Genomic DNA, 27,991 nt, shown 5'->3' with positions numbered 1-27,991 from the left:
CAAATAGTCATTTTTCCTAAATGCAGGAACATCCCACTCCCATCCAAAACACTTAAGTACATATCCTTATGTGCAGATGGTTTCCCTTACCTGTAATTCATTTTAATGCCCATCTCACCTACTAGTTCGTAAATTTCTTGAGTGAAGGGACCATGCCTACTTACTCTAGTGTAATAATAATTATGGTATTTGTTAAGCGCTTGCTGTGTTCGAGGCACTCTACAAAGCACTGGTGTGAATACAAGCAAATCAGGTGGGACACCGTCCCTGTCCCACGTGAGGTTCAAAGTCTCAATCCCCACTTTACCAAAGAGGTAACTGAGGCACAGAGAAGTGAAGTGACATGCCCAAGGTCACACAGCAGACAATAAGAGAAGCAGTGTGGCTCAGTGGAAAGAGCACGGGCTTTGGAGTCAGAGGTCATGGGTTCAAATCCTGGCTCCGTCACTTGTCATCTGGGTGGATTTGTGCAAGTCACTTAACTTCTCTGTGCCTCAGTTACCTCATCTGTAAAAATGGGGATTAAGACTGTGAGCCCATGTGGGACAACCTGATCATCTTGTAACCTCCCCAGCGCTTAGAACAGTGCTTTTCACATAGTAAGTGCTTAATAAATGCCATTTAAAAAAAACAAACAGTGGACCTGGGATTAGAACCCATGATGTTCTGACTCCGAAGCCCAAGTGTACTATTATCCCAAGCTCCTAATATAGTATACTAGAGTAAGTAGACACGGTCCCTGGCCTCAAGGAATTTATGTAGTAAATGCTCAATAAATACAATTGATTGACTGATAGAGATCCAAAACTGAGCCTTTAGGGACACCCATAGATAGGGAGTGTGAGGCAGAGAAGAGCCAGAAAAAGAGACTGAGAAGCACTATGGCCTCGCAGAAAGAGCGTAGGCCTGGAAGAAAGAGGACCTGGGTTCTAATCCTTGTTCTACCACTTGTCTTCTATATGACCTTGGGCAAGTCACTCAACTTCTAGGCACCTCAGTTCCCTTATCTATAAATTGGGGACTAAATCTGTGAGGCTAGGTGGGACAGGACTGTGTCCAACCCAATTATCTTGTATTTAACCCATTGCTTAGTAATAATAGTAATGTTGGTATTTGTTAAGCACCTATTATGTGCCACGCACTGTTCTAAGCACTGGGGTAGATACAAGGTAATCAGGTAGTCCCATGTGGGGCTCACAGTCTTAATCCCCATTTTACAGATGAAGGAACTGAGGGACAGAGAAGTTATGTGACTTTCCCAAAGTCACACAGCTGACAAGTGGAGGAGCCAGGATTAGAGCCATGACCGGCTCCCAAGCCCGGGCTCTTTCCACTAAGCCACTCTACAGTGCCTGGCACATAGTAAGTGGTTAACAAAAGCCATTAAATAATAAAGGACCAGCTAAAGAGCTAGAAGGAGAACCAGGAGGGGAAAACTGTATCTGAAAAACCAAGACTAGATAGCATTTCCAGGAGAGGGGAGAGGTCCATTCATTCATTCAATCCTATTTATTGAGCGCTTACTGTGTGCAGTCCACATTGCCAAAGACAGCCAACATGTGAAAGAATAATAGGGTGGAAGAGAGTCCATAAGTTTTAACAAGAAGGAGATCATTGGTGACCTTGGAAAGAGAAATTTCTGGATGTAATGCAAGTAGACCTTGAAGAGAGGAAAAAAAAAGTGGGAAATTGCACCCCCAGACACACATTTAGCTTGTCAAAGGTAGTCTGTAAACTACAGTAAGCACTCAATAAATATGATTGATGATGATGATGATACCTAGCTCCTCTAGACTCTAAGTTCACTGTGGACAGGGAACGTTTCTACCAACTCTGTTGTACTGTACTCTCTCAATCACTTAGTACAGAGTTCTGCACAATGTAAGCAGTCAATAAATGTCACTGATTGATTACTTCATTGACAGTGAGAAGATTCAGGACCCACTGGAAAAGAGGTATGGCATCTGGCTTCATCCTATCTCACTGTAAGGGCTACATTTCAAAAACAACTCTGCCTTGTTTCTGCTGTAAAGAGGAAGCTATCACTTAGCACTGCATGTTCCCTTACTTCGCCCCATTTTCAAAAAATGTCCAAAGGATGGTCAAATCGATAACATTTATCGAACACCAACTGTGGGCAAAGTTGTAAAACTCTGTAATACTGGAAAGGTTGTCAGTGGTCATTACTACTCAGTTACAAATATGTTTCCATCAGATACCTTCTTGAAAAGATGTCAACAAGGAGACTCTCCAACAAAATTGACTACGGGATATCAGTAAACCTTTAAAGCTACAATGGCAAAACACTCCATCCATGGAAAGAGTCCAAATTTCCACTTCCCTCCCTGCTATTGTAAGTAAGGAGCTCTGGACACAGTAAGTACTCAATAAATACCACTGATTGATTAACTGAGCTTATGATACTGTGTTCATGGCTCAGGGGAACATATCTGTTCTAGCCCCAACTTAGACTTCAAGCCCCATTTAGGACAGGGACTGTATTTGTCCTGATCTATCCCAGTACTTAGAATAGTGCTTGACAGATAAGTGCTCAACAAATACCATTAAAAAGTACACTCATCAATCAATTAATCAGTGGTGTTTATTAAGGAATGACTATCTGAAGAGCACTGCACTAAGGTCTAGAGAGAGTACAATACAGCAGAATTAGCAGAGAAGTTCCCAGCTCTTAATGACTTGCATTCCTGGAATGCTCTCAGCTCTTGCCAAGTTCGAGCACACCCAGTCTTACAGGATGTATCAGGTGGAGAAATGTTCATGTCTGTCTATTGTATTTTAAGCTGTCCAGTTACACCCGGGTGTGTGCAACCCCTTGCTTTATACTATCACGAGCCCTTTGGGAGTGCAACTCCCAATAGTGACCAGCAGCATGGAAGAAGCAAGACCTAGTGGATAGAACACGGGCCTAGGAATCAGGAGGACCTGGTTTCTAATCCCATCTCTACCGGTTATCTGCTGTGGGACCTGGGAAAATCACGTAATTTCTCTGGGCCTCAGTTATCCCATCTGCAAAATGGGGATTGAGACTGTGAGCCCGTTGTTGGATAGGGACCATCTCTATATGTTGCTGACTTGTACTTCCCAAGCGCTTAGTACACACAGTAAGTGCTCAATAAATATGATTGAATGAATGAATGTGAGCCCCGTGTGGGGCAGGGATGGTGTCCAACCTGATTAGCTTGCATCTACACAACAGTGCTTGACACATAGTAAGTGCTTAACAGATACCGTATTCTTCTTATTATTCTTATTATTATTACTATCTCTTAGGAGTAATCTGGGGAAAGGAGAGAACCCTAATGGTGTCAAAGGGAGAGATGGGATTGACCAGTAGGGAGAGACGGGATTGACTGGTAGGGAGAGATGGGATTGACTGGTAGGGAGAGACGGGATTGACCGGTGCAGAGAACTAAATTTAAGTAGAATGGCTTCTCCATTTGATGAATGAAAGGAGATGTGCTCATTTTTTAATAGGATTTATTTAGTGTGCACTATGTGTCAAACACTGCTCTAAGCATTGGGGTAGATAAAAGATAAACAGGTTGGACAGAGTCCCTGTCCGGCATGGGGCTCACAGTCTAAGTAGGAGGGAGAATAGGTATTGAATCTCCATATTACAGATGAGAAACTGAACGTGACCTAGTGGATAAAGCATGGGCCTGAGAATCAAGAGGACCTGGGTTCTAATCCTAGCTCAGCCACTTGCCTTCTGTGTGATCTTGGGCAAGTCACTTAAATTATCTGTGTCTCAGTTTCCTCAGAAAATAGGGATTCAATTTGTGTTCTCCCTCCTACTTAGATTGTGAGACCCATGTTGGGCGGGAACTGTTTCCAAACTGATTAACTTGTATCTACCAAGTGTTTAGTACAGTAACTTGCACACAGTAAGTGCTCAATAAATATGATTGAATGAATGAATCTAACCCAGTGCTCAGAACAGTGCTTGACACATAGTAAGTGCTTAACACTTGTACTTCCCAAGCACTTAGCACAGTGCTCTGCTCACAGTAAGTGCTCAATAAATATGAATGATTGATTGATTGATTGATTAACAAATACTATGAATAAGAAAAAAGAAAAGGGACAGGGAAATTAAATGACTTGCCCAGGGTCACACAGCAAACAACTGGCAGAGCTGGGATTAGAACCCAGGTCCTCTGACTCCCAAGCCCTGGCTCTTTCCATTAAGCCATGGTACTTCTCATTTGAACTACAGGGCAAAGAAGGCAGCAAATTGTGGACCAGTGGTGTGATTCACTAGCGCTTGGTGCTTAGAACAGTGCTTTGCACATAGTAAGTGCTATAATAAATACCATCATTATTATTATTATTATTCACTATGACACCTTTTATACTACTACCAGACCAGGAGGGTAAAATTTGAGACTATTTTTCATATTTGAGCAGAAGGAAATCAGTGGACCTCACCAGGACCTTGGAAGATAATCAATTAAAAATAGCCTTGCATGTAGATTTTACCAAGGGCAGGTAAACTTTTAGCCTGGAAATGAAAAGAATTCCAAATACTTCATTTGTTTGGTCCCTTATGTAGTTTATCGGGGGAGAGTAGTTGGCAACTGCAATCCTGAGTGTTATCTTTCTCCAGTCCTTAATCTAACCAAAAAAAATTACCCTGTAAATGGGAGATGCTTGTTCTTTCAGGTCATGGACTAGTGCTTGGTGATACTACGTGTCCTCCCCGTCTGGCATCCCCAGTGGCACCACCATGAATACTGTGCTAAGAAGCAATGTTGCCCAGTGGAAAGAGCTCGGGCCTGGGATCCAGAAGACCTGGGTTTTAATCCCAACACTCCCAGCTGCCTTCAGTCTGATCTGAGGCAAGTTACTAACTACTCTGTGCCTCAGTTCCCTCAACTATTCATTCAATCATATTTATTGAGAGCTTACTGTGTGCACAGCACTGCACTAAGCACTTGGGAAGTACAAGTTGGCAACATATAGAGACAGTCCCTACCCAACAGCAGGCTCACAGTCTAGAAGGGGGAGACCAACAACAAAGCAAAACATATTGACAAAATAAAATAAATAAAATAGTAAATATGTACAAGCAAAATAGAGTAATAAATCTGTACAAACATATATACAGGTGCTGTGGGGAGGGGAAGGAGATAAGGCAGGGGGAATGGGGAGGGGGAGAGGAAGGAGGGGGCTCAGTCTGGAAGGCCTCCTAAAATGGGGATTCAACACCTGTTCTCCTTTCATTCATTCATTCAATCATATTTATTGAGCGCTTACTGTGTGCAGAGCACTGTACTAAGCGCTAGGGAAGTACAAGTTGGCAACATATAGAGAGGGTCCCTGCCCAACAATGGGCTCACAATCCAGAAGTCTCCTTCTTACCTATATTGTGAGCTCAGTGTAAGACAGAGATTGTCTTGTATCTACTCCATGGCTTATTATAGGGTTCAGCTTATTGTCATTAAACGCTTAACTAATACCATAATCATTATCACCAAAGAGAATCAGGCTTATCATAAATACCTGATCCTTTTTCACAAGAAGACTACAAAAATCAGAGAAACATAATGGCCTAATGGATAGATCACAGGCCTAGGAGGCAGAAGGAACTTGGCTTTAATCCCAGCTCTGCCAATTGTCACCTTGGGCAGATCACTTAATTTCTCTGTGCCTCAGTTACTTCATCAGTCAAGTTGGGATTTTAAAACTTTAATCCCATGTGGGACATGAACTGTCTTCAACCTGATTATTTTGTATCTACCCAAGTGCTTATTACAGTACGTGGCACATCATAACACTTCATATGATAATAAGAAAATCCCAAATACATAATAATAGTAATTATGGTACTTGTTAAGCACTTACTATGTGCCAAACACTCTGTCTCCCCCTTTTAGACTGTGAGCCCACTGTTGGGTAGGGACTGTCTCTATATGTTGCCAACTTGTACTTCCCAAGCGCTTAGTACAGTGCTCTGCACACAGTAAGCGCTTAATAAATACGATTGATTGGGGTAGATACAAAGTAATCAGGTTGTCCCTCGTGGGGCTCACAGTCTTAATCCCCATTTTACAGATGAGGTAACTGGGCACAGAGAAGTTAAGCAACTTGTCCAAGGTCACGCAGCAGACAAGTGGCAGAAATGGGATTAGAACCCACAGCCTCTGATTCCCAAGCCCATGCTCTTTCCACTAAGCCATGCTGCTTCTCTAGACTCTGGCCTCTCCCAGTGGCATTAAATTATATCACTTAAACTATATTTTAATGACAGTTTACATTTCAGATTGTAAAACTGTCTTACCAATACCTGTCGACTCGCTCATTAGACACTGCGCCTCAGTGGAAACATGACTGACAAGGACAGAAGTGGGCTGGTGGTGCTGGCAAACCACTAATAATGTAATTCATTCATTCACTCAATCGTATTTATTGAGCGCTTACTGTGTGCAGAGCACTGTACTAAGCACCTGGGAAGTACAAGTCGACAACATATAGAGACTGTCCCTACCCAACAATGGGCTCACAGTCTAGAAGGGGGAGACAGACAACAAATCAATTCCTTCACATGACCTCTTGCCCTTAAAGGCTCAGGTCCAACCCTCACCCTTCTCCCTCGATCATAGAGACCCCAAAGATCTAATCAAAGGCACGGATTCCCTCCCCGCCCCCAAACCCCAGCCTTGTACCTCAATTATGAAGGCTCCTTGGTTCTGGTTTATAATCAGCTCACAGGCCAAATTGGATGCATCAAACTCAAAAGTTCCCCTTTGTGGCCTGCATTCATAGGTTTGTTAAGAAGTATTGCTAAGATCGCTGCTCCACTTGGTGCAGTATAGCAGATGAGAGAAAGAGAGAGAGAGCACACGCTATACCTTTAGAATCATCATATATTGATCAGGTAACACGATGGATGAGTTCTCATAGATGCAAAGAAACACTCTGATACTCCCCCCAGCCCCACAGCACTTGTAAATATGCTTATACTCCACTATTTGCCCTACCTGTAATTTATTTTAAAGTCTGTCTCCCCCTGTAGTTGCTAAGATCCTTGTAGGCAGCAAAAATTAATAGAAAAAGGATGGGCCAGAGAGCCATTGGACCTGTGTTCTAATCCTGGCTCTGACACTTGCCTGCTAGGTGACCTTGGACAAGTCACTTCACTTTTTTGTGCCTCAGTTACCTCATCTGCAAAATGGGGATTGAGACTGTGAGGCCCGTGTGGAATATGTGTGACCTCGGGCAAGTCACTTAACTTCTCGGTGTCCCAGTTCCCTCATCTGTCAAAATTCAGATTCAGTACCTGTTCTTCCTCCAGTTTAGTCTGTTAAACCCCTGTGAGGCCTAATTATCTTGCAATAGGTAGTGCTTACTACCATGTTTTACACATAGTAAGTGCTTAACAAATACCACAATTATTATCACTCTACCAACTCTATTAAATTGTACTTTTCCCAATGTTTAGTACAGTGTTCTGAACACAGTTAAGTACTCAATAAATATCAGTCAATGATTAAAGAAGAGAAGTATGGACAAAAGAATGTATGAGCTGTGGTGCCTGGATTAAAGATGGGACATGGACTCAGGTTTCTTGTGCTTCTTTCTACCCTCATATAGATCTTAGGGAGAACAGGAGGATAAATTAGCTTCTGGGCAAACTGATAGGAGTAAGAGAAAAGTTTGCAAGCCAGATAGTAACTTAACTGATCAGTAAGAGGGAAGAACTTAGAGAAAATTCAGATCCTATCCTAGAAAGAGTGAATGAAAGAAAACCAATTTCTGCTGAATCCAAAACAACTTTCAAGCTCATCTTGGTGCTTTGTGATTGCACAGTAAGCGCTCAATAAGTTCCATTGATTAATGATGCTAGGTGGGATTGTTTGTGGCCTCCTTTTTTTAAAAAATGGCATTTTCCATCTCCAACAAGCAGTGAGAGCCAAGCCCTAATGGGAGCAGTTAACCCCCAGAGTTTGCAAAGCAGCCGGGCAGTCCGGAAACTCTTGCTGCATTCTGAAACCAATCTTTGGCTGGGTTTGCAGCTTGGGAAGTCTGGAGCTGATTAGCTCTCCCTAGAAGGTGTATATCTTTTTGGCAAAAGGAACGTCCTATATTATGTGTTTGGCCCATCATAAAAGTGGAGTGGGAATAGGGGGTATAAGCTTTAAATGCATTCAATATATTTTCATGGTTCTTTACTAGTTGGATCTGCATTCATTCCTCAAAAGGAAGTACTGATATCATTACATTTGATATTTATTGGTAATTTGGCCCAAGACTGAGAAAGCACATTGTAAACGCTATGGATATTTTGTTCCAGATACCTCGAAAAAGGTATAAGGTTGATAGTTGGAGAGCTGGGTCTTGAAAATGAATGTTAAATGCAGCTGATTCTTAGGAAAACACATTCTCAAGGCCCACTAGATTTTTTTAAAATGATGACTCGAGTTTGGGATCAATTAAATCCCTTCCAGATGTATGCCTATGGTCAGCTCAATCAGCGTATTATTGAAGACATACTGTACTAAGCCCTTGGGAAAGTGCAATGCAGTAGAGTTGGTAGGCATGATCCCTGCCCTCTAGGAATTTGCAGTCTAGAAGGGGGAGACAGGCATTAAAGTGAATAACCATACAGGGGAAACAACAGAGCATAAGAATATATATATAAGTGCTGTGGGGCTGTAGTGGGGTGACTAGCAAAGTGACTATGGGATATAGATCCAAGTCTATAGGTGACACAGAAGGGAGGGTGAATCGGGTGGACAAAGGAGGAGTTAGTCAGTGACAGCATATTGGAGATTCATTCATTCATTCAATGCAATCATATTTACTGAGCGCATACTGTATGCAGAGCACTACTAAACACTTGGAAAGTACAATGCAGCAAGAAATAGCAACAATAATGATAATAATAATAATGATGATGGCATTTGTTAAGCACTTACTATGTGCCAAGCACTGTTCTAAGCACTGGGGGGAAAACAAGGTAATCAGGTTGTCCCACATGGGGCTCACAGTCTAAATCCCCAGTTTTACAGATGAGGTAACTGAGGCCTAGAGAAGTTAAGTGACTTGCCCAAAGTCACACAGCTGACAAGTGGCAGAGCCGGGATTAGAACCCATGACCTCTGACTCCCAAGCCCGTGTTCTCTCCCCTGAGCCACGCTGCTTCTCTAATCCCTGCCCACAATGGGCTCACAGTCTACAAGAGGGAGACAGCCATCAAAACAAGTAAACATGTGTCAGTAGCATCATTATAAGTATATATAGAAGTATATATGTACATATATAGATCATTAATAAAAATAGAATTATAAATATAAAAATGTACATAGATACACAAGTGTTTTGGGGCACGGAGCAGGGGTAGAGTAAAGGAAGCTGGTTGGAGCATCGGAGAGGGGAGGAGGAGCAGAGGAAAAGGGGGGCTTAATCTGGGAAGGCCTCCTGGAGGAGCTTTCAGTAGGACTTTACAGGGGAAAAGTGTGCTAGTTTGGTGGATTTGTGTGAGCCCACTGTTGGGTAGGGACTGTCTCTATATGTTGACAACTTGTACTTCCCAAGCGCTTAGTACAGTGCTCTGCACACAGTAAGTGCTCAATAAATACGATTGATTGATTGATTCCAGGCCAGAGGTAGGACGTGGGCCAAGAGTCGACAGAGATGTGATTTAAGGAAGAGGGGAGTGGTCACAACATGGTTTAGTGACAAGAGCACTGGCTTGGGAGTCAGAGGTTGTAGGTTCTAATCCCAGCTCCACCACTTATCAGCTGTGTGACTTTGGGCAAGTCACTTAACTTCTCTGTGCCTCAGTTACCTGATCTGTAAAATGAGGATTAAGACTGTGAGCCCCACAGTGGGACAACCTGATTATCTTGTATCTACCACAGAGTTTCGAACAGTGCTTGGCACATAGTAAGCACTTAACACATACCATCATCAAGTAAATATAATAATAAAAATAATTATGGTATTTGTTAAGTGCTTATTTTGTGCAGGCACTGTTCATTCATTTAATCCTATTTATCGAGCGCTTACTGTGTGCATAGCACTGTACTAAGCTCTTGGGAAGTACAAGTCGGCAACATATAGAGATGGTCCCTACCCAACACTGTTCTAAGCACTGGGGTGGATACAAGCAAATTGGGTTGGACACAGTCTCTGTCCCACATGGGGCTCACAGCCTCAATCCCCATTTTACAGATGAGGTAACTGAAGTGCAGAGAAATGAAGTGACTTGCCCAAGGTCACACAGTCGACAAGTGAGAGAGCCAGGATTAGAATGCATGACCTTCTCTCTCCCAGGCCCGTGTTCTAGCCTCTGTGCCACGCTGCTTCTCTATATGAAAGGGGATGGAGTTTCAGGCCAGAGAGAGGCTATGGGCAAAGGGTCAATGGTGAGATAGATGAAATCGAAGTACAGTGAGCAGGTTGGCATTAGAGGCACAAAGAGCACCGGTTGGATTATGAGAGAGAGAAATGAGGTTAGGAGGGAAGGGGAGAGCTGATTTGAAATATAGATCCAGTGTATTCTAGGTCTGACACTTTTGACATTCAACACTAGTATTAGGTCGAATTGAAAGTAGGACAGGATAGATAGTCGACAGATTCCGCTCCCTATGTCTATAAATACCCACTTGGATAGACTACATTTTATCACAAGCATCCACACCCTGGCTAAACTGCTTTGAACAGAGGAAACCTAATTAGGAACAATGGAAAAAGAGCATAGAGCTGAAAAATGGTTTTCCTGGTGGGACACTGGGCTTCCCATCTGGAAAATATCCACCGAATCCTGGATTGGGTCCAATCCCCATCTCCTGGTTGACGAACACTGCTTTCCCCGAAGCTTCTCCGAGAATGGAGGGCTTCGCTCCACTTTCCCCGACTTGAAGAAAAATCACATTTCAAGTTCCAGTTCATCCTGAAAATTACCAGTAGCAAAGCAGCCACATTGATGCCTCTCTCCTATCACCCACTCGGCATTATTTCAAAGTTGACATTCCAGTGTGGATCAGAGAAGTCCCTAAACTTCCCCTCTTCCTTCCTTTGGTGTTGGGTGAGGAGGGGAATTTCACCACTGTGAGAATTTTCAGCAGAGAGGAGACTAAAGCCAATTGGCTAAGATGGAGATTTGGGATGCTCTGTAGTTTTCATGTGTCTCTGTCCCCTATTACCCATCAGTTTGCTGCGTAACGGTGGACTGCAGAAAGCTTTCATTTTAATGGCAGAGTCAGGAGGATAGTCTGAAGCCCAGCAGTCTGAAGAGATTTCTGAGTCTCCACTTCCCCAAGTAACAATTATCCCGATTTTCTTCCTTGGCCCCTCTGCTCCTCTCTTCCTCTGAACAATAAAAAAGAGGCTTTTTAATATAATCTTCCTTTCAGACCCAGCTGGCTCCCAATCAAGTATTGCCAGACTGTCCCTGATGCCAAAAAGCCCAATCTGGAGTACAATTACCGCTCTCCTCTCTCTGACCTTGGATTTTTAGTCACCTTGAAAACAGTTCCCGTGCATCGACTACACATAGGTGTTTGTGCAGCTTGCTAGTCCTGGAAAGAAAACAGTCATATTTTGCTCTCCAGCAGGCAGACATGTGATTGACAAGGTAGTAATGAAGAGAGAGCTGTGGAACAGAAAAGCACGCCAATGGAGACGCGGTGACCTGACTACCCAAGACTGAAAAAAAAATGGGATGAGAGTGTTGTAGGTGGCTCATTAAAGGATCGTGTTCTATGGGATGCGAGACTGCAAGATGATAAAAGCTGGGAACCAATGAGTCGGTTAAAGGGAAAAGTTTAAAGGAACTTCAAGTGAGGAGGATTAAGAAAGTAGAAAATTCTCAGCTTCACCATTTTGTCCCATTCCTTAATAGGAGAACCTAAAATGCTCGGTGGAATCTCGAATGCTTCATTTTAAGGAGTATTTTCTTCCTCCCTCAACCCATGTGACATACAGCTGCACTATGAAAAGGAGCATGGCTAAGTGGTTAGAGAAGGCTATGTGTTCTAATCCAGACTCTGCCACTTGCCTGCTGTGTGACTTTGGTGAAGTCACTTCACTTCTCTGGGCCTCAGGTCATCTGCAAAATGAGGATCTGTGAGCCTCACATGGGGCAAGGGCTGTGTCCAACCCGATTTGCTTGTATCCACCCCAGCACTTAGTACAGTGCTTGGCACAAAGTAAGCACTTAACAAATAGAGAAGCAGTGTGGCTCACAGAGAAGCAGCATGGCACAGTAGGAAGAACACAGGCATTGGAGTCAGAGGTCATGGGTTCAAATCCAGGCTCTGCCAATTGTCAGCTGTGTGACTTTGGGCAAGTCACTTAACTTCTCTGGGCCTCAGTTACCTTATCTGTAAAAGGGGGATTAAGACTGTGAGCCCCCCGTGGGACAACCTGATCACCTTGTAACCTCCCCAGTGCCTATAACAGTGCTTTGCTCATAGTAAGCACTTAATAAATGCCATCGTTATTATTATTATTAATATCTTTTTAATAATTTCCATTAATCGATTATAGGAACTTCTTAGACCTTAAACAGAGGGGTATATTCCCACTGGATTAACTGCCAGCATGCCAAAGGAAACGCACAAGATTTGACATGGCTCTTCCTCAGCATCAAGAGATTGTGGTGAAGGGTGAATAATGCCCAGTTTTAGGACAGGAAATTCCTTAGAACACATTATCCTTGGGCAAAAGAGGAAGATTTCTAATTATTCATATTCCATATACCCTGGGCCTCTGGGGTCCAGAGATGATGACTATCAAAAAAGTTGTTTTTTTATGGTATCTGTAAAGCATAAAAAATGTGTCAGACCCTGTATCAAGCCCTGGGTTAGATAGAAGTTAATCAGGTTGGAAACAGCTCATGTCCCATATGGGGCTCACAGTCTTAATCCCCATTTTACAGATGAGGAAACTGAGGCAAAGAGAAGTTAAGTGACTTGTCCAAGTTTACATAGCACACAATTGGTGGAGCCTGGATATTAGAACCCAGTTCCTTATGACTCCCAGACTCATGCTCTTTCCACTGGCCATGCTGCTTTGCTTAGACCATGAATGACAAATTAAGCAGTCGAGTTTCCCACATTTGGGAAAATTGCAGGGGTCAGCACAGCTGGCGTAGAATGGATGAACCTCACCCTGTGAAAACTACCTACATATTCGTAATGTCTCGCCTGACAGGAAAGTAGCCAGATGGGAAGCCCCCTCCTTCCTCTCCCCCTCTTCCCCCTCCCCATCCCCCCACCCTACCTCCTTCCCCTCCCCACAGCACTTGTATATATGTTTGTACAGATTTATTACTCTATTTTACTTGTACATATTTACTATTCTATTTATTTTACTTTGTTAATATGTGTTGTTTTGTTGTCTGTCTCCCCCTTCTAGACAGAGCGCCCGCTATTGGGTACGGACCATCTCTATACATTACCAACTTGTACTTCCCAAGCGCTTAGTACAGTGCTCTTCACACAGTAAGCGCTCAATAAATACGATTGAATGAATGAATGAATGAATGAATGAATGAAAGAGCCCAGACCTGTGAGTCAGAGGACCTGGTTTCTAATCCTGGCTCACAATACTAGTCATTCATTCATTCATTCAATCGTATTTATTGAGCGCTTACTATGTGCAGAGCACTGTACTAAGTGTACTACGTCAACAGTGTGACCTTGGGCAAGTCACTTAACTTCCGTGTGCCTCAGGTCCCCCACCTTAAAAATTGGGATTTAAACCTATTCTCCCATCTACTTGGACTGTGAGCCCCACGTGGAACTTGATTATCTGCTTTCTACCCCAGTGCTTAGTACAGGGCTTGGCACATAGTAAGCACTTAACAAAAGCCACCATTAACAAATGCCACAATTATTTGCCCCACCTGTCTTCTCTTTTCAAGCAATTCTCCAAGCACAAAGAGCTTTGATCTGGGATAACAGCCCTCAGAGAGGTAATAAAGGAGCAGAGGAGTGAAGAAAAAGGGGGAAGTGAGGGAGAGAGAAAAGAACAGTATGAAAAATGGCAGGGGGTCTAAAAAGAGAAAATAAAGATAAAAACAGGAATAAGGTAAATAAAATAGTTGATAGAAAACAGGAAAGAAAACTGAAATGGAGAGGAAAAATTACAAACAGAATGTGTTGGGGGGAATTGAGGAAAGAAACAAAACCTAGGCAGATACAGGGCTCCCTGAAAATGCAAGGACAATGAGCACAGGGCATGCAAGTACTAATGAAAGGAAAAAATAAGAAATGAGGAAATGAGGAAACAAGACTTTGGAGTAAATACTTCTCTGTGCCTCTGGTGTCATCAAAATAATAAGATAGGGCATCACGGGTTCTAATCACTGCTCCTCCACTTGTCTGCTGTGTGACCTCAGGCAAGTCACTTCACTTCTCTGGGCCTCAGTTACCTCACCAATACAATGGGGATTGAGACTGTGAGCCCCACTCTGCCCCGGCTCTCTCTCCCTCTCTCCAGGATCATATCTCCTCCTGCCTTCAGGACATCTCCCCCTTTTAGACTGTGAGCCCACTGTTGGGTAGGGACTTTCTCTATATGTTGCCAATTTGTGCTTCCCAAGCGCTTAGTACAGTGCTCTGCACATAGTAAGCGCTCAATAAATACGATTTATTGATTGATCTCCATCCGGATGTCTGCCCGCCATCTAAAACTCAGTATGTCCAAGACTAAACTCCTTATCTTCCCTCCCTAACCCTGCCCTCTCCCTGACTTTCCCATCACTGTAGACAGCACTACCATCCTTCCTGTCTGACAAGCCCACAACCTTAGTGTCATCCTCAACTCCGCTCTCTCGTTCACCCAACACATCCAATCCGTCACCAAAACCTGCCAGTCTCACCTCCACAATATCGCCAAGATTTGCCCTTTCGTCTCCATCCAAACCGCTACCTTGCTGGTTCATTCTCTCATCCTATCCCGACTGGATTACTGCATCAGCTCCTCTCTGATCTCCCATCCTTCTGTCTCTCCCCACTTCAGTCTATACTTAACTCTGATGCCAGGATTATCTTTATTCAGAAATGCTCTGTGCATGTTACTCCCCTCCTCAAAAATCTCCAGTGACTGCCTGTCAACCTACAAATCAAGCAAAAACCCCTCACTCTTGGCTTCAAGCTCTCCATCACCTCGCCCCCCTCCTACTTCACCTCCCTTCTCTCCTACAACCCAGCCCGCACCCTCTGCTCCTCTGTCACTTACCTCCTCATTGTGCCTTGTTCTCACCTGTCCCACCGTTGACACCCGGCCCACATCCTTCCCCTGGCCAGAAATGCCCTCCCTTCACACATCCACCAAGCTAGCTGTCTTCCTCCCTTCAAAGCCCTGCTGAGAGCTCACCTCCTCCAGGAGGCCTTCCCAGACTGAGCCCCCTATTTCCTCTCCTCCTCCCTATTCCCCCTGCCCTACCTCCATCCCCTCCCCACAGCACTTGTATATATTTGTACAGATTTATTACTCTATTTTCTTGTACATATTTACTATTCTATTTATTTTGTTAATGATGTTCATATAGCTACAGTTCTATTTGTTCTGATGATTTTGACACCTGTCTACATGTTTTGTTTTGTTGTCTGTCTCCCCCTTCTAGACTGTGAGCCAATTGTTGGGTAGGGACCATCTCTATCTGTTGATGACTCAAGCGCTTAGTACAGTGCTCTGCACACAGTAAGCCCTCAATAAATATGATTGAATGAATGAATGAATGACAGGGACTGTGTCCAACTCGGTTTGTCTTATCCACCCAGCACTTAGTACAGTGCTTGGCACATAGAAAGCACTTAACTAATGCCATTATTATTATGATCATTAGTATAATTAGGAAGTTTGGACTGTTAAGTGAAAGCACAGAGAGATGGAAGAAAGCAGAGGGTGCAAAATGAGCGCCTAGTATTCTATTCACAGGAGGCTAATGCTCAGGGAACTTAACCAGCCTTATTTCTGTATGAGTGATGCTCATTCTGCTGGAAATAACAGATTCCATTCTTGTAACACAATCAGTGGACAAATACAGTTCATGCCTCACCTCTACACAATACTACTAGTGGTATTTGTTAAGTGTTTTCTATGCACCAAACACTGTACTAAGTATTGGGGTAGATATACAATAAGCAAGTTGGAGAGAATCCCTGTCCTTCTTGCAACTCAGGGTCTAAGTAGGAGGGAGAAGAGGTTTTGAATCCTCATTGTAATAATAATAATAATAATAATAATGATGGTATTTGTTAAGCACTTACTATGTGCAAACCACTGTTCTAAGCACTGGGGGGATACAAGGTGATGACGTTGTCCCACGTGGGGCTCACAGTCTTAATCCCCATTTTACAGATGAGGTAACTGAGGCACAGAGAAGTTAAGTGGCTTGCCCAAGGTCACACAGCTGACAAGTGGCTGAGCCAGTATTCGAACCCATGACCTCTGACTCCCAAGCCCACGCTCTTTCCACTGAGCCACGTTGCTTCTCTGTACAGATGAGGAAACTAAGGCACAGAAATGACTTGCCCAAGGTCACGGCAGGCAAGTGGCAGAGGTAGGAATAGAACCTGGGCCCTCTGACTTACAGGCCTGTGTTCTTGCCTAAATACTTCTGTCCCTAAAACCACAATTTATTTGTGACTTCTCTACTGTATTTAAGCGTCAGATCCCTATGGGCCGGAAACATGGCACTTTGTTATTTTACACTTCCCAAGCTCCTAGTAACAATCATAATAATAATGATGATGGCATTTATTAAGTGCTCACTATGTGCAAAGCACAGTTCTAAATGCTGGGGAGGTTGCAAGGTGATCAGGTTGTCCCACGTGGGGCTCACAGTCTTCATCCCTATTTTATTCATTCATTCTTTCAACTGTATTTATTGAGCACTTACTGTGTGCACAGCACTGTACTAAGCACTTGGGAAATACAAATTGGCAACGGATAGAGATGGTCCCTACCCAACGACAGGCTCACAGTCTAGAAGCAGGGATACAGACAACAAAACAAAACATGTAGACAGGCGTCAATACCATCAAACTAGATAAATTCATTCATTCAATCGTATTTATTGAGCGCTTACTGTCTGAGGCACAGATAAGTTAAGGGACTTGCCCAAAGTCACACAGCTGACAAGTGGTGGAGCCAGGATTTGAACCCATGACCTCTGACTCCAAAGCCCGTGCTCTTTCCACTGAGTCACGCTACTTCTAGTACAGTGCACTGCAATAAGAGGGTGCTCAATAAACTCATTCATTCAGTCATTCAATTGTATTTATTGAGCACTTACTGTGTGCAGAGCAATGTACTAAGCGCTTGGAAAGTACAATGCTACTATTCCTGCCCAAAGAGCTCTTAACCTGCCCACAAAGGAACACCAGTGTCCCCTGTGCATTAGAGAGTCAGTAAATAAGGGCTCTACCACTTTCTCCTTCCCAGTCACTGTTCTGAATATGCCACCCTCTTTTGCATCTGTTAGTTCTCTCTAACTTGCTGTTACTCTCTGGAGAAGGAGAAAAACCATGGCTCAATGAAAAGAGCACAGGCATGGGAGTCAGAGGTCATGGGTTCAAATCCCAGCTCTGCCAATTGTCAGCTGTGTGACCTTGGGCAGGTCACGTCTCTTCTCTGTGCCTCAGTTACCTCATCTGTAAAACGGGGATTAATACTGTGAGCCCCACGTGGTACAACCTGATCACCTTGTATCCTCCCCAGTGCTTAGAACAGTGCTTTGCACATAGTAAGCCCTTAACACAATGCCATTATTATAAAAATCAGCACCTAGACAATCATATTTACTGAATGTTTACTGTGTGCAGAGCACTGTACTAAGTGCTTGGGAGTATTCAATATCACAATATAAAAGATACATTCCTTGACCTTACAGTCTAGAGCTGGAGACAGACATTAGTATAAAGAAAATAAATCACAGATATGTACATAAATGCTGTGGAGCTGAGGCGGGGGCGGTGAATGAATAATGGGAGCAAGTCTCTTTGCTCTGCCCCCATATATTTGGATTTGTTCTATTCTTTCCACTTGCCTCCCAGACAGTAGTGTGACTCACCCAGCTTCTGACTTTCCCCAGAAGAAAAGAGAACGGGATATTTCACGCACTCTAATCCTTCTGTGTGGCCAGTTACTGCCACTGCAGATCCATGCTTCTCTCCACCACACCTATATCATCAGGAAAACATTCTTTTCTCTTTTCTCAGTAAGTCTGTATCTCTTCCAGGAATTCTCCCCAGGCTCTCTCACACCTAGCTTCCGTTCCACCACACACTGTCCTTCCCTCGGCACCCAACTGTTATTGTCTTATGCTGTCGATTCATGCCCAACCCATAGCTGCGCCATGGACACATCTCTCTCAATGAATGCCCCACCTCCATCTGCAATTGCTCTGGGAGTTTAGCCATACTGTTTTCTTGGTAAAAATATGGAAACGGTTTACCATTGCCTCCTTCTGCTCAGTAAACCTGAGTCTGCCCTCGACTTTCTCCCATGCCGCTGCTGCCCAGCCCAGGTGAGTTTTAACTTGTAGCAGATTGCCTTCCACTCACTAGCCACTGCCCAAGCTAGGAATGGAATGGGTAGGCCTCTGCTTGACTCTCCTTCTCATAGTTGAGACTGGTAGAGTATTTACCAGAGTACCAATTACTGGGTTCCAAATGGCAATCAACAATCAATCAAGGCACACTTAAGGTGTGCACTAAGTACTTGAGTGAGAACAATAGAGTAAGTAGCCATGAGTACAGGCCTCAAAGAGCTTAAAATCTAGCAAGGACAGGATAAGATCCCTTAAGAAAGGAAGTAGGGCAGAGCTGGAACTCTGAAGACTGTAACAAAATAACTGATCTCGGGGAAATGATGTGGCCTAGTGAAAAGGGAAAGGGTTCCTAATCCTGGCTCTGCCACTTGTGTGCTGTCCTACCCTTCCTTTCCAAACTCCTAGAACGAGTCGTCTACATTCGCTGCCTCGAATTCCTCAACTCCAACTCTCTCCTCAAACACCTCCAATCTGGCTTCCATCCCCTACACTCCAGTGAAACTGCCCTCTCGAAGGTCACCAAGCACTTCCTTCTTGACAAATCCAATGGCTCCTACTCTATTCTAATCCTCCTTGACCTCTCAGCTGCCTTTGACACTGTGGACCACCCCCTTCTCAACAAGCTATCCAACCTTGGCTTCACAGACACCGTTCTCTCCTGGTTCTCCTCTTATCTCTCTGGCTGTTCATTCTCAGTCTCCTTTGAGGGCTCCTCCTCCCCCTCCCATCCCTTTAGGGGTTCCTCAAGGGTCAGTTCTCGATCCCCTTCTGTTCTCCATCTATACTCACTCCCTTGGTGAACTAATTCACTCCCATGGCTTCAACTATCATCACTAGGCTGATGACACATAAATCTACATCTCCACCCCTGTTCTCTCTCCCTCCCTCCAGGCTCGTATTTCCTCCTGCCATCAGGACGTCTCCATCTGGATGTCTGCCCACCATCTAAAATTCAACGTGTCTAAGATTGAGCTACTTATCTTCCCTCCAAACCCGTCCTCTCCCTGACTTTTCCGTCACTGTGGACGGCACTACCATCCTCCCTGTTTCACAAGCCCGCAACGTTCGTGTCATCCTTGACTCTGCTCTCTCATTCACCCCACATATCCAATCCATTACCACAAACAGCTGGTCTCATCTCCACAACCTCTCCAAGATCCGCCCTTTCCTCTCCATCCAAACCTCTACTTGCTCGTTCAATCTCTCATCCTATCCCGACTGGGTTACTGCATCAGCCTCCTCTCTGATCTCTCATCCTCCTGTCTCTCCCCACTTCAGTCTATAATTCACTCTGCTGCACGGATTATCTCTGCACAGAAATGCTCTGGGCATGTCACTCCCCTCCTCAAAAATCTCCAGTGGTTACCTATCAACCTTCGAATCAAACAAAAGCTCCTCACCCTCGGCTTCAAGGGTCTCCATCACCTCGCCCCCTTCTACCTCACCTCCCTTCTTTCCTTCTCCAGCCCAGCCCACACACTCCTCTACTCTGCCACTAACCTCTTCACTGTGCCTCGTTCTCACCTGTCCCGCGATTGACCCCTGGCCACCTCTGGCCTGGAATTCCCTCCCCCCACACATCTACCAACTAACTCTCTTCCTCCCTTCAAAGCCCTACTGAGAGCTCACCTCCTCCAGAAGGCCTTCCCAGACTAAGCCCCCATTTTTCCTTTCCTCCTCCTCCTCCCCTCTCCATAACCCCCCTTTGCCAAACCCCCTTCCCCACAGCACTTGTATAAATTTGTACATATTTCTTACTGAATTTTATTAATGATGTGTATAATCTATTTGTACTTCCCAAGTTCTTAGTACAGTGCTCTGCACACAGTAAGCACTCAATAAATACGATTGAATGAATGAATGAATGAACCCTGGACAGGTTATTTAACTTTCATGTACCTCAGTTTCTTCATCTGTAAAAATGGGGATATCTGTTCTCCATCCCCCTTAGACTGTGAGACCCACGTAGGTCAGGGAATCTGTAAATTATGTTCAAGTACATTTACCCAAGCACTTAGTACAGAGCCTGACACACAGTAAATGCTTCACAAATTTCACAGTTCATTCATTCATTCATTCAATCATATTTTTTAAGCACTTACTGGGTGCAGAGTACTATACTAAGAATTTAGGAAAGTACAATATGGCAATAAAGGGTGACAATCCCTGCCCACAATGAGCTCACAGTGTAGAGGGGGTAGACAGGCATCCATGCAAAGAAACAGACATCAATATAAATGAAATTACAGGTATTTACATGAGTGCTGTAGGGTGGGGAGAGAGGGGAAGAGCAAAGGGAGCAAGTCAGGGTGGTGCAGAAGGGCGTGAGAGATGGGGAAAAATAGGGCTTAATTGGGGAAGGCCTCTTGGAGGGGATGTGCCTTCATTAAGTTTTTGAATAGGGGGAAAGTAACTGTCTGGCAGATTTGAGGAGGGAGGGTGTTCCAAGCCATAGGTAGGACATTGGCCAGGGTTTGGCCGTGAGTCAGGTGAGATCCAGGCATCGTGAGAAGGTTAGCACCAGAGGAGCAAAATGTGCTGGCTAGGTTGTAGAAGGAGAGAAGTGAGGAGGGGTAAGAGGGGGCAAGGTGATGGAGTGCTTTAAAGCAAATGGTGAGGAGTTTTTGTTTGATAAGGATGTGGATTGGCACCCACTGGAGATTTTTGAGGAGGGAGGTGACATGTCCTGAACATCTCTGTAGAAAAATGATTCGGGCAGTGGAGTGAAGTATAGACTGGAGTGGGGAGAGGCAGGAGGTTGTGAGGTCAGCAAGGAGGCTGATGCAGTAATGTAGGTGGGAGAGGGTGAGTGATTGTATTGTTATTTACAAATGCTACCGAACTTGGAACAAGAAGAGGAGGGAGCTAGAGGGAATCAGGCCTCCAAATGTCTAGGGGGATAGAGACCCCTATGGTGTCTAAGGGACAAAGCTCCAGGGGAAAATGAGCAGAGAATGTGTCTGCTAATTCTGTTATACTATCCAAGCACTTAGTACAGTGCTCTGCACACAGTAAGTTCTCAATAAATACCACTGATTGATTGAAAACAAGGCAATTCTAAGGGTGCTACAATCCTCACTTGTTTAAACCAGACACAAATAATGATCAAATTGAGTACAGCCCACACTTATAGTTAATGGGATTTGTAGCACTTATTTAGGCATTCTTATCTAGTAGAGTATGGCCTACTGGAAAAATCACGGACCTGAGGCTCAGAGTACCTTGCTTCTAATCCCAGCTCTACTACATGCCTGCTGGGTTGACCCTGGACCAATCACTTCAATTCTCTGATCCTTCATGTTGTACTTGTAGTCCCTCAATCACTTAGTACAGTACCCAATAAGTGCTGAATAAATAACTTTGATTCTGCTATTGTTTCCTCAACGTTAAAATGGGAATTCAGTGCCTATCATCCCTCAGCCATAGACTGTGAGCCTCATGTGGAGCAGGGGCTGTGTCTGACCTGGCAAATTACCTTGTATTTACTCCGGTGCCTAGAACAATAGCAGGTACTTAACAAACACCATAATTATTAGTGGAGAAATCAAGGGAAGGGGAGTCTGGAGACCTGAACTCTAATCCCAGCACTGCTAGTCACCTGCTGTGTGATTCTGTTGCACACAGTAAATGCTCAATAAATACGATTTAATGAAGGAGTGATTCTGTGACTCCAAGTCCTTATCTGTAAAACAGGAATAAGAAACCCACTTTCTTCAACTGTGAGCTTCCTGTGGAACACTGGCTTTGTCTATCGTTTAGCACAGATTTTTGACATTTAGTAAATGACTAATGAGCACCAGAATGAACATGTTTTCCAAATTAGACCACAGCTTCAAGGTGACCCCACTCTCCTGAGCCTGCACCTACTGATTTTCCCATACAGAACCTTAACCTCCAGATCCAACAGAGAGGGGTTAGATCCCTCCTACACAGTGGTGATCCCAGGGCCAGGACAGCTGTGGTGCTCAGGGACTCCTTAAAGAGCTTCTTCCTCCATTTGTGAATCCTAACCTGCATTTTTGCTTCATTATCTCCCCTCCCTTTTCTCATGACTAGAATTATCCTATTGTGGAATGAGTCCCTCATTTATTTACAGGGGAACCAGAATGCTGGACAAAGAGCCTAACATTCCCCATTTAAGATGTTAAAGACCCCATGGGCCGTGATTAATATTCCTTGATACTGGGAAAAAGGAGCTGATTTCAGTACGGCCACCCCTTTATTTTCCTTATGAGGTAAATCATGCAACCAGAATTAACCTGATGTTCAGGGGAGGCAAATCTGCAAGGCCTTTTTTTTTTAATGGTATTTGTTAAGTGCTTACTATGTGCCAGGCACTATAATAAGCACTGAGGTAGATACAACCTAATCAGGTTTTTTTTTATAATGGCATTCATTAAGCACTTACTATGTGCAAAGCACTGGGGAGGTTACAAGGTGATCAAGTTGCCCCACGGTGGCGCTGACAGTCTTAATCCCCATTTTACAGATGAGGTCACTGAGGCAAAGAGAAGTTAAGTGACTTGCCCAAAGTCACACAGCTGACAATTGGCGGAGTCTGGATTTGAACCCATGACCTCTGTCTCCAAAGCTCGGGCTCTTTCCACTGAGCCATGCTGCTTCTCTACACAGGTTCAACGCAGTCCATGACCCGCATGGGTCTCTTGATCCCCATTTTACAGATGAGGGAACTGAGGCACACAGATAAGTGACTTTCCTGAGGTCACACATCAGACAAGTGGCAGAGCTGGAATTAGAACTCGGGTCATTCAGACTCCCAAGTCTATTCTTTACCCACTAGGCCATGCTACTTCTACTGCCTTTTGTGTGCAGACAGTGATATTGCCCAAGTTTGTATTCAGCTTAATGTGCCAGGATGCAGATTGTTCTGCAGCTCAGACCTCATGTGATATACTTCTAGGCTGTGAGCCCACTGTTGGGTAGGGACCGTCTCTATTTGCTGCCAACTTGTACTTCCCAAGCGCTTCGTACAGTGCTCTGCACACAGTAAGCGCTCAATAAATACGATTGAATTGAATACTGACCTGGGCATGTCCCTTCACTTCTCTGTGCCTCAATTTCCTCATTTGTTAAAAGGGAATTAAGACTGAAGCCCCATGTGGGACATGGACAGTGTCCAACCTGATTATCTTCTATCTACCCCAGGGCTTAGTGCTGGGCCTGGCACAGAGTAAGCACTTAACAAATACCATAAAAAAAACTTACTGAACCTAAAATGGCAGCAACCTGATTATGCTAATCAGAACTCCAAAGCAATGATTTCTTGGAACAAGATTAGCATGCTTCTAGACTGTGAGCCCACTGTTGGGTAGGGACTGTCTCTATATGTTGCCAACTTGTAGTTCCCAAGCACTTAGTACAGTGCTCTGCACACAGTAAGCGCTCAATAAATATGATTGATTGATTGATGCTTGAATTGACCACGCCCTAGTAACAAAACCACAGAATATCTTCAACTCTCCAATACAAGTTGTTGAATTGGCCACCCATCTGTTGGCACTGGATGGTACCCGGAATTCAGCTCATGCCAGGGGCCTGAGAAATGAGGCAGTTGCTGAAACAAACACTTTTGGAGGAAGAGAAAAGTGACCCCCTCCCACAATTCACACTCAGCTAGACTTCTGCTCCACACTACAAGTTCACTTGGCAAGAAATCTACTAGCGAGCCCAATGAATATTGAATGGCTCCTGAGATAAACAGTCTTTAAAGAAAGACAAATAGATCAAGAGGGATGGTCGACAGATAATTCCCCTAAGACCTTAAGCATACTTTGAATCTCCTGAAACCCCACGCTCAAGAAACATCACTTACATGGCTTTGCTTGGGCCCTTCCCACAAGAAGCATGAAAGAAGAATTCAGTGGGAGTGAAAGGGTGGGTATTTGTTTCCAGGTCCTCTGCATCTGGTATTCAGATTTACACTATAGCTGCCAAGAGGACAAAGATTTTCCCCAAACTGAGGAAAGGAAAGAAAATCCGCAGCAGAGATTTATCAGATGCATCAATTAAAGACAGGGTCCTGGGCAAGTCGGCTGAAAAGTAAAGAATTCCTGGCCTCCTGCACTTCATATATGGCCAGCCTTGTGAATATATGTATTTCCATATGTCTATGTCTGTCATTCCCAAGCACTTAGTACAGTGCTCTGCACACAGTAAGTGCTCAATAAATACGACTGAATGAATGAATGAATTCCCATTAGAGTGCCCACTCCTTATGGGCAGACAATGTTCTTGCGCTTCTACTGTACCTCTGGAGTACTTAGCATAGTGCACTCCACTCAGTAGGCACTCAATAAAGCCCATTATGATTTCTGCTGAACAAACAGGAATGCTCACTGGTGTCTTCTGGAAAGGATGTAGTGGCATTAAGTTTTTTTTGAGCATCTACTCGTTACAGGGCACAGTACTGGGTCCTTGGGAAGTACATAATAAAAAAAAATCACGCATCCATCTGTCCCCAAATAATGCAGAAACTCCTCAGCATCAGCTTTAAGGCATTCAATCATCTCTTTCCCTCTTCCCTAAACTTGCTCCTCTCCTACTACAACCGAGCCCACATACATTGCTGCTCTAACACCAACCTATTCACTATGCTTCTGTCTCATTTCTCTCAATCAATCAATCAATGGTCTTTGTTGAACACTTGTATACAGGGCACTTTACTAAATGTTCACTGTTGATCCCCTGTTCACCCCATATCTCCAGCCTGGTACTCCCTCCTCTACATATATGACAACTTCAAAGCCCTACTAAAATCATGTCTCTCCCAGAAAGTCTTCCCTGACTTTTCTCATTTCCCTAGCATATTTTCCCTCCCTTCTGTGTGACCTGTGCATTTGCATTTATACCTCCTAAAGACTCTGATATTCACTCAATCCCCATCCCCAAGGCATTTATACTCTGTTCCTCCCTCTTTCTCTAACTTATTTTGTCATCTGTGTCCCCTACTAGATTTTAAGGTCCTTGTGGGCAAAGATCACGTTTACAAACTCTATTGTATTAAATGCTCCCAAGAGTTTGTTACAGAGAAGTCAAAATAAATGATTTAATGCACGATTGAATATAAAGTACATATGGCAATAATCTGAATGTAAGAGTTGAAAGAAATCAAGAAGTGTAGGGTGGTATAGAGGTTGCATCTTTCTACCTCAGAAAGTTAGGGATGTTCTCAACTGAGAAGGAAAGATTAGGTGGAGGAAAAAGATGGTGTTTAGGAGGAACGATGAGGAATTCTGTTTTCAACATTCAAATGGAGATGAGGAGATGTGGGATTTCAAGTAGGGTGAGAGGTCAGAGAGATTGATTTGGGAATCATCCGGATCAAAGTGGTCCCTAAAGCCATGTAAGCAGAAGAGCTCCCTGAGCAAGTGTGTGTAAAACCAAAAGAATAGGGTTCCCAAAACAGAGTCTTGGGAGACATACAAGATCCTCGATGACGGGGTGTGATGGGGTGCGATTGGCATAAGAGGTGTTTGGTTGGCTTATGAATTTGTCTGGGTGTCCCAGAAGTTCTACCAATCCTTAGGTGAAGGGATTGAACTACGATCCAACATGGCAACCTTCACCACAATCTAACCACAGCCTGGGGCTTAATAAATGCTATTATTATTATTATTATTGTTATTATTATTATTATTATTATTATTATTATTATTATTATCAGTGCCTGACCTAAAAGATCGGCTTTATGTAAATCCATTGAAATTTGACCACAAACTGTAAAACAACACCCACAGATTTTATTCACCAAGCCATTGTCCCAAAGACGATGTCCAAAGGTAAAGATAGAAAATCTATTTCTTGGAGAATATGATTTTTCTGGCAGTCACAGATGTTAACGAAATGTCTGCTTTCAAGAGGAAAAGATTGCAAGGAAAATGTAACCATTCCCCTCTCCAGTAGTTCTGTGACTGGCAAGGGTGGCCAACGGTAATGCTTTTGCACCAGCTCAAGTTAACAAATCTTTTCCTCACCAGTAATTGAAGGTGGCCTTTCTTTGATGGTTAATTCAAAGCCCTACTGAGAGCTCACCTCCTCCAGGAGGCCCTCCCAGACTGAGCCCCCTCTTTCCTCTCCCCGTCCTCCCCCTCCCCATCCCCCCCACCCCACCTCCTTCCCCTCCCCACAGCGCCTGTATATATGTTTGTACAGATTTATTACTCTAATTGTACCTATTTACTATTCTATTTATTTTATTTTGTTAATATGTGTTGTTTCGTTGTCTGTCTCCCCCTTCTAGACAGTGAGCTCGCTGTGGGGTAGGGACTGTCTCTATATGTGGCCAACTTGTACTTCCCAAGTGCTTAGTACAGTGCTATGCACACAGTAAGTGCTCAATAAATAAGATTGAAGAAGAAGAAGAAGAAGAACTGCATGTGCCTGTGGCAGTGGTAGCAGTAGGAGGAGTTGGAGGAAAAACTGAAGTGGCTTCATCTCGGCTCTCTCAACTGAGAGAGCTGTCACTGCCGTGGCCACCACCATCACAACTCTCTGTGCCCCATAAGCCAGGGCAGAGCTGTTTCCACTTTTCCTTCACCTCCTCTCTGGTCAGGTTGGCTGGGGGATTATAAACAAAGCACAAACTCCCCAACCGTTTCCCAACCCCACAATCCACGAGCAAGCCCCAGCAGACTCCATCCTCCCCAGCCCTGTCATGGAGGTCAGCTCCAGAAGAAAGTCCCACCTCCCTCTTCCCCGGCACTGCCCCCTATTCAGAGTGTCAGGTGACTTCACTATTTTAAATTATGAACACACAAAACAGGAGGCTCAGTGGAAAGAGCACGGGCTTTGGAGTCAGAGGTCATGGGTTCAAATCCCGCTCTGCCAATTGTCAGCTGTGTGACTTTGGGCAAGTCACTCAACTTCTCTGTGCCTCAGTTCCCTCGTCTGTAAAATGGGGATGAAGACTGTGAGCCCCCCGTGGGACAACCTGTTCATCTTGTAACCACCCCAGTGCTTAGAACAGTGATTTGCACATAGTAAGAGCTTAATAAATGGCATTATTATTATTATTATAAATCTCTACTTTATTGAGATCATCTTGCCGGAATTCACCTGATCCCATTTCACAGTGCAAAATGTGCCAATCCACTGTGGAAAAGGAGGAGAACCAGATAGTCCTGTGTCAGTAGAACTGAGGTCTGGAAGTGCTGTGAGGAGAAGGGGGTCAAAATCAGCTTTGAGGTTGAGGAGGATCAGGTTGGAGCATAGCATAGCCCTTTGGATGGGGCTACAAGTAGGTTATTGGTGACTTTAGAGAGCCGTTCAGTGGAAATGTCACTGAAGCTCCCCAAGTCCAGGAAGGTCCTGGGTGGTACGAACTGGGGTAGCTCGCAATAATGTTCCTGTCCCATTCTAGCGGTTTGAATGGGAAGATGGTGTGATGGGGTGATGGCTGGAAGGGCTATAGGGTGACGAGAAGAGAAAGCAGAAACCCAC

General features: G+C 44.1%; 1 long non-coding RNA gene and 1 other non-coding gene across 2 annotated transcripts in view; both read right to left on the bottom strand.

Moving 5' to 3' along the window:
• Positions 1-27,991, bottom strand: part of LOC119933044 — a 170,546-nt gene that overhangs the window by 39,789 nt on the left and 102,766 nt on the right. The gene's annotated exons all lie outside the window — the stretch shown is intronic.
• Positions 13,028-13,190, bottom strand: LOC119936528. The gene has a single exon (XR_005453797.1). It is a non-coding gene; the product is annotated as a U1 spliceosomal RNA (small nuclear RNA).

Source organism: Tachyglossus aculeatus, chromosome 1 (genome assembly GCF_015852505.1).
Source record: "Tachyglossus aculeatus isolate mTacAcu1 chromosome 1, mTacAcu1.pri, whole genome shotgun sequence".
In the NCBI taxonomy this organism is placed as follows: Eukaryota; Metazoa; Chordata; class Mammalia; order Monotremata; family Tachyglossidae; genus Tachyglossus; species Tachyglossus aculeatus.
Note: the sequence above shows the minus strand (reverse complement) of the source record. Positions and strands in the feature narration are given on the sequence as shown.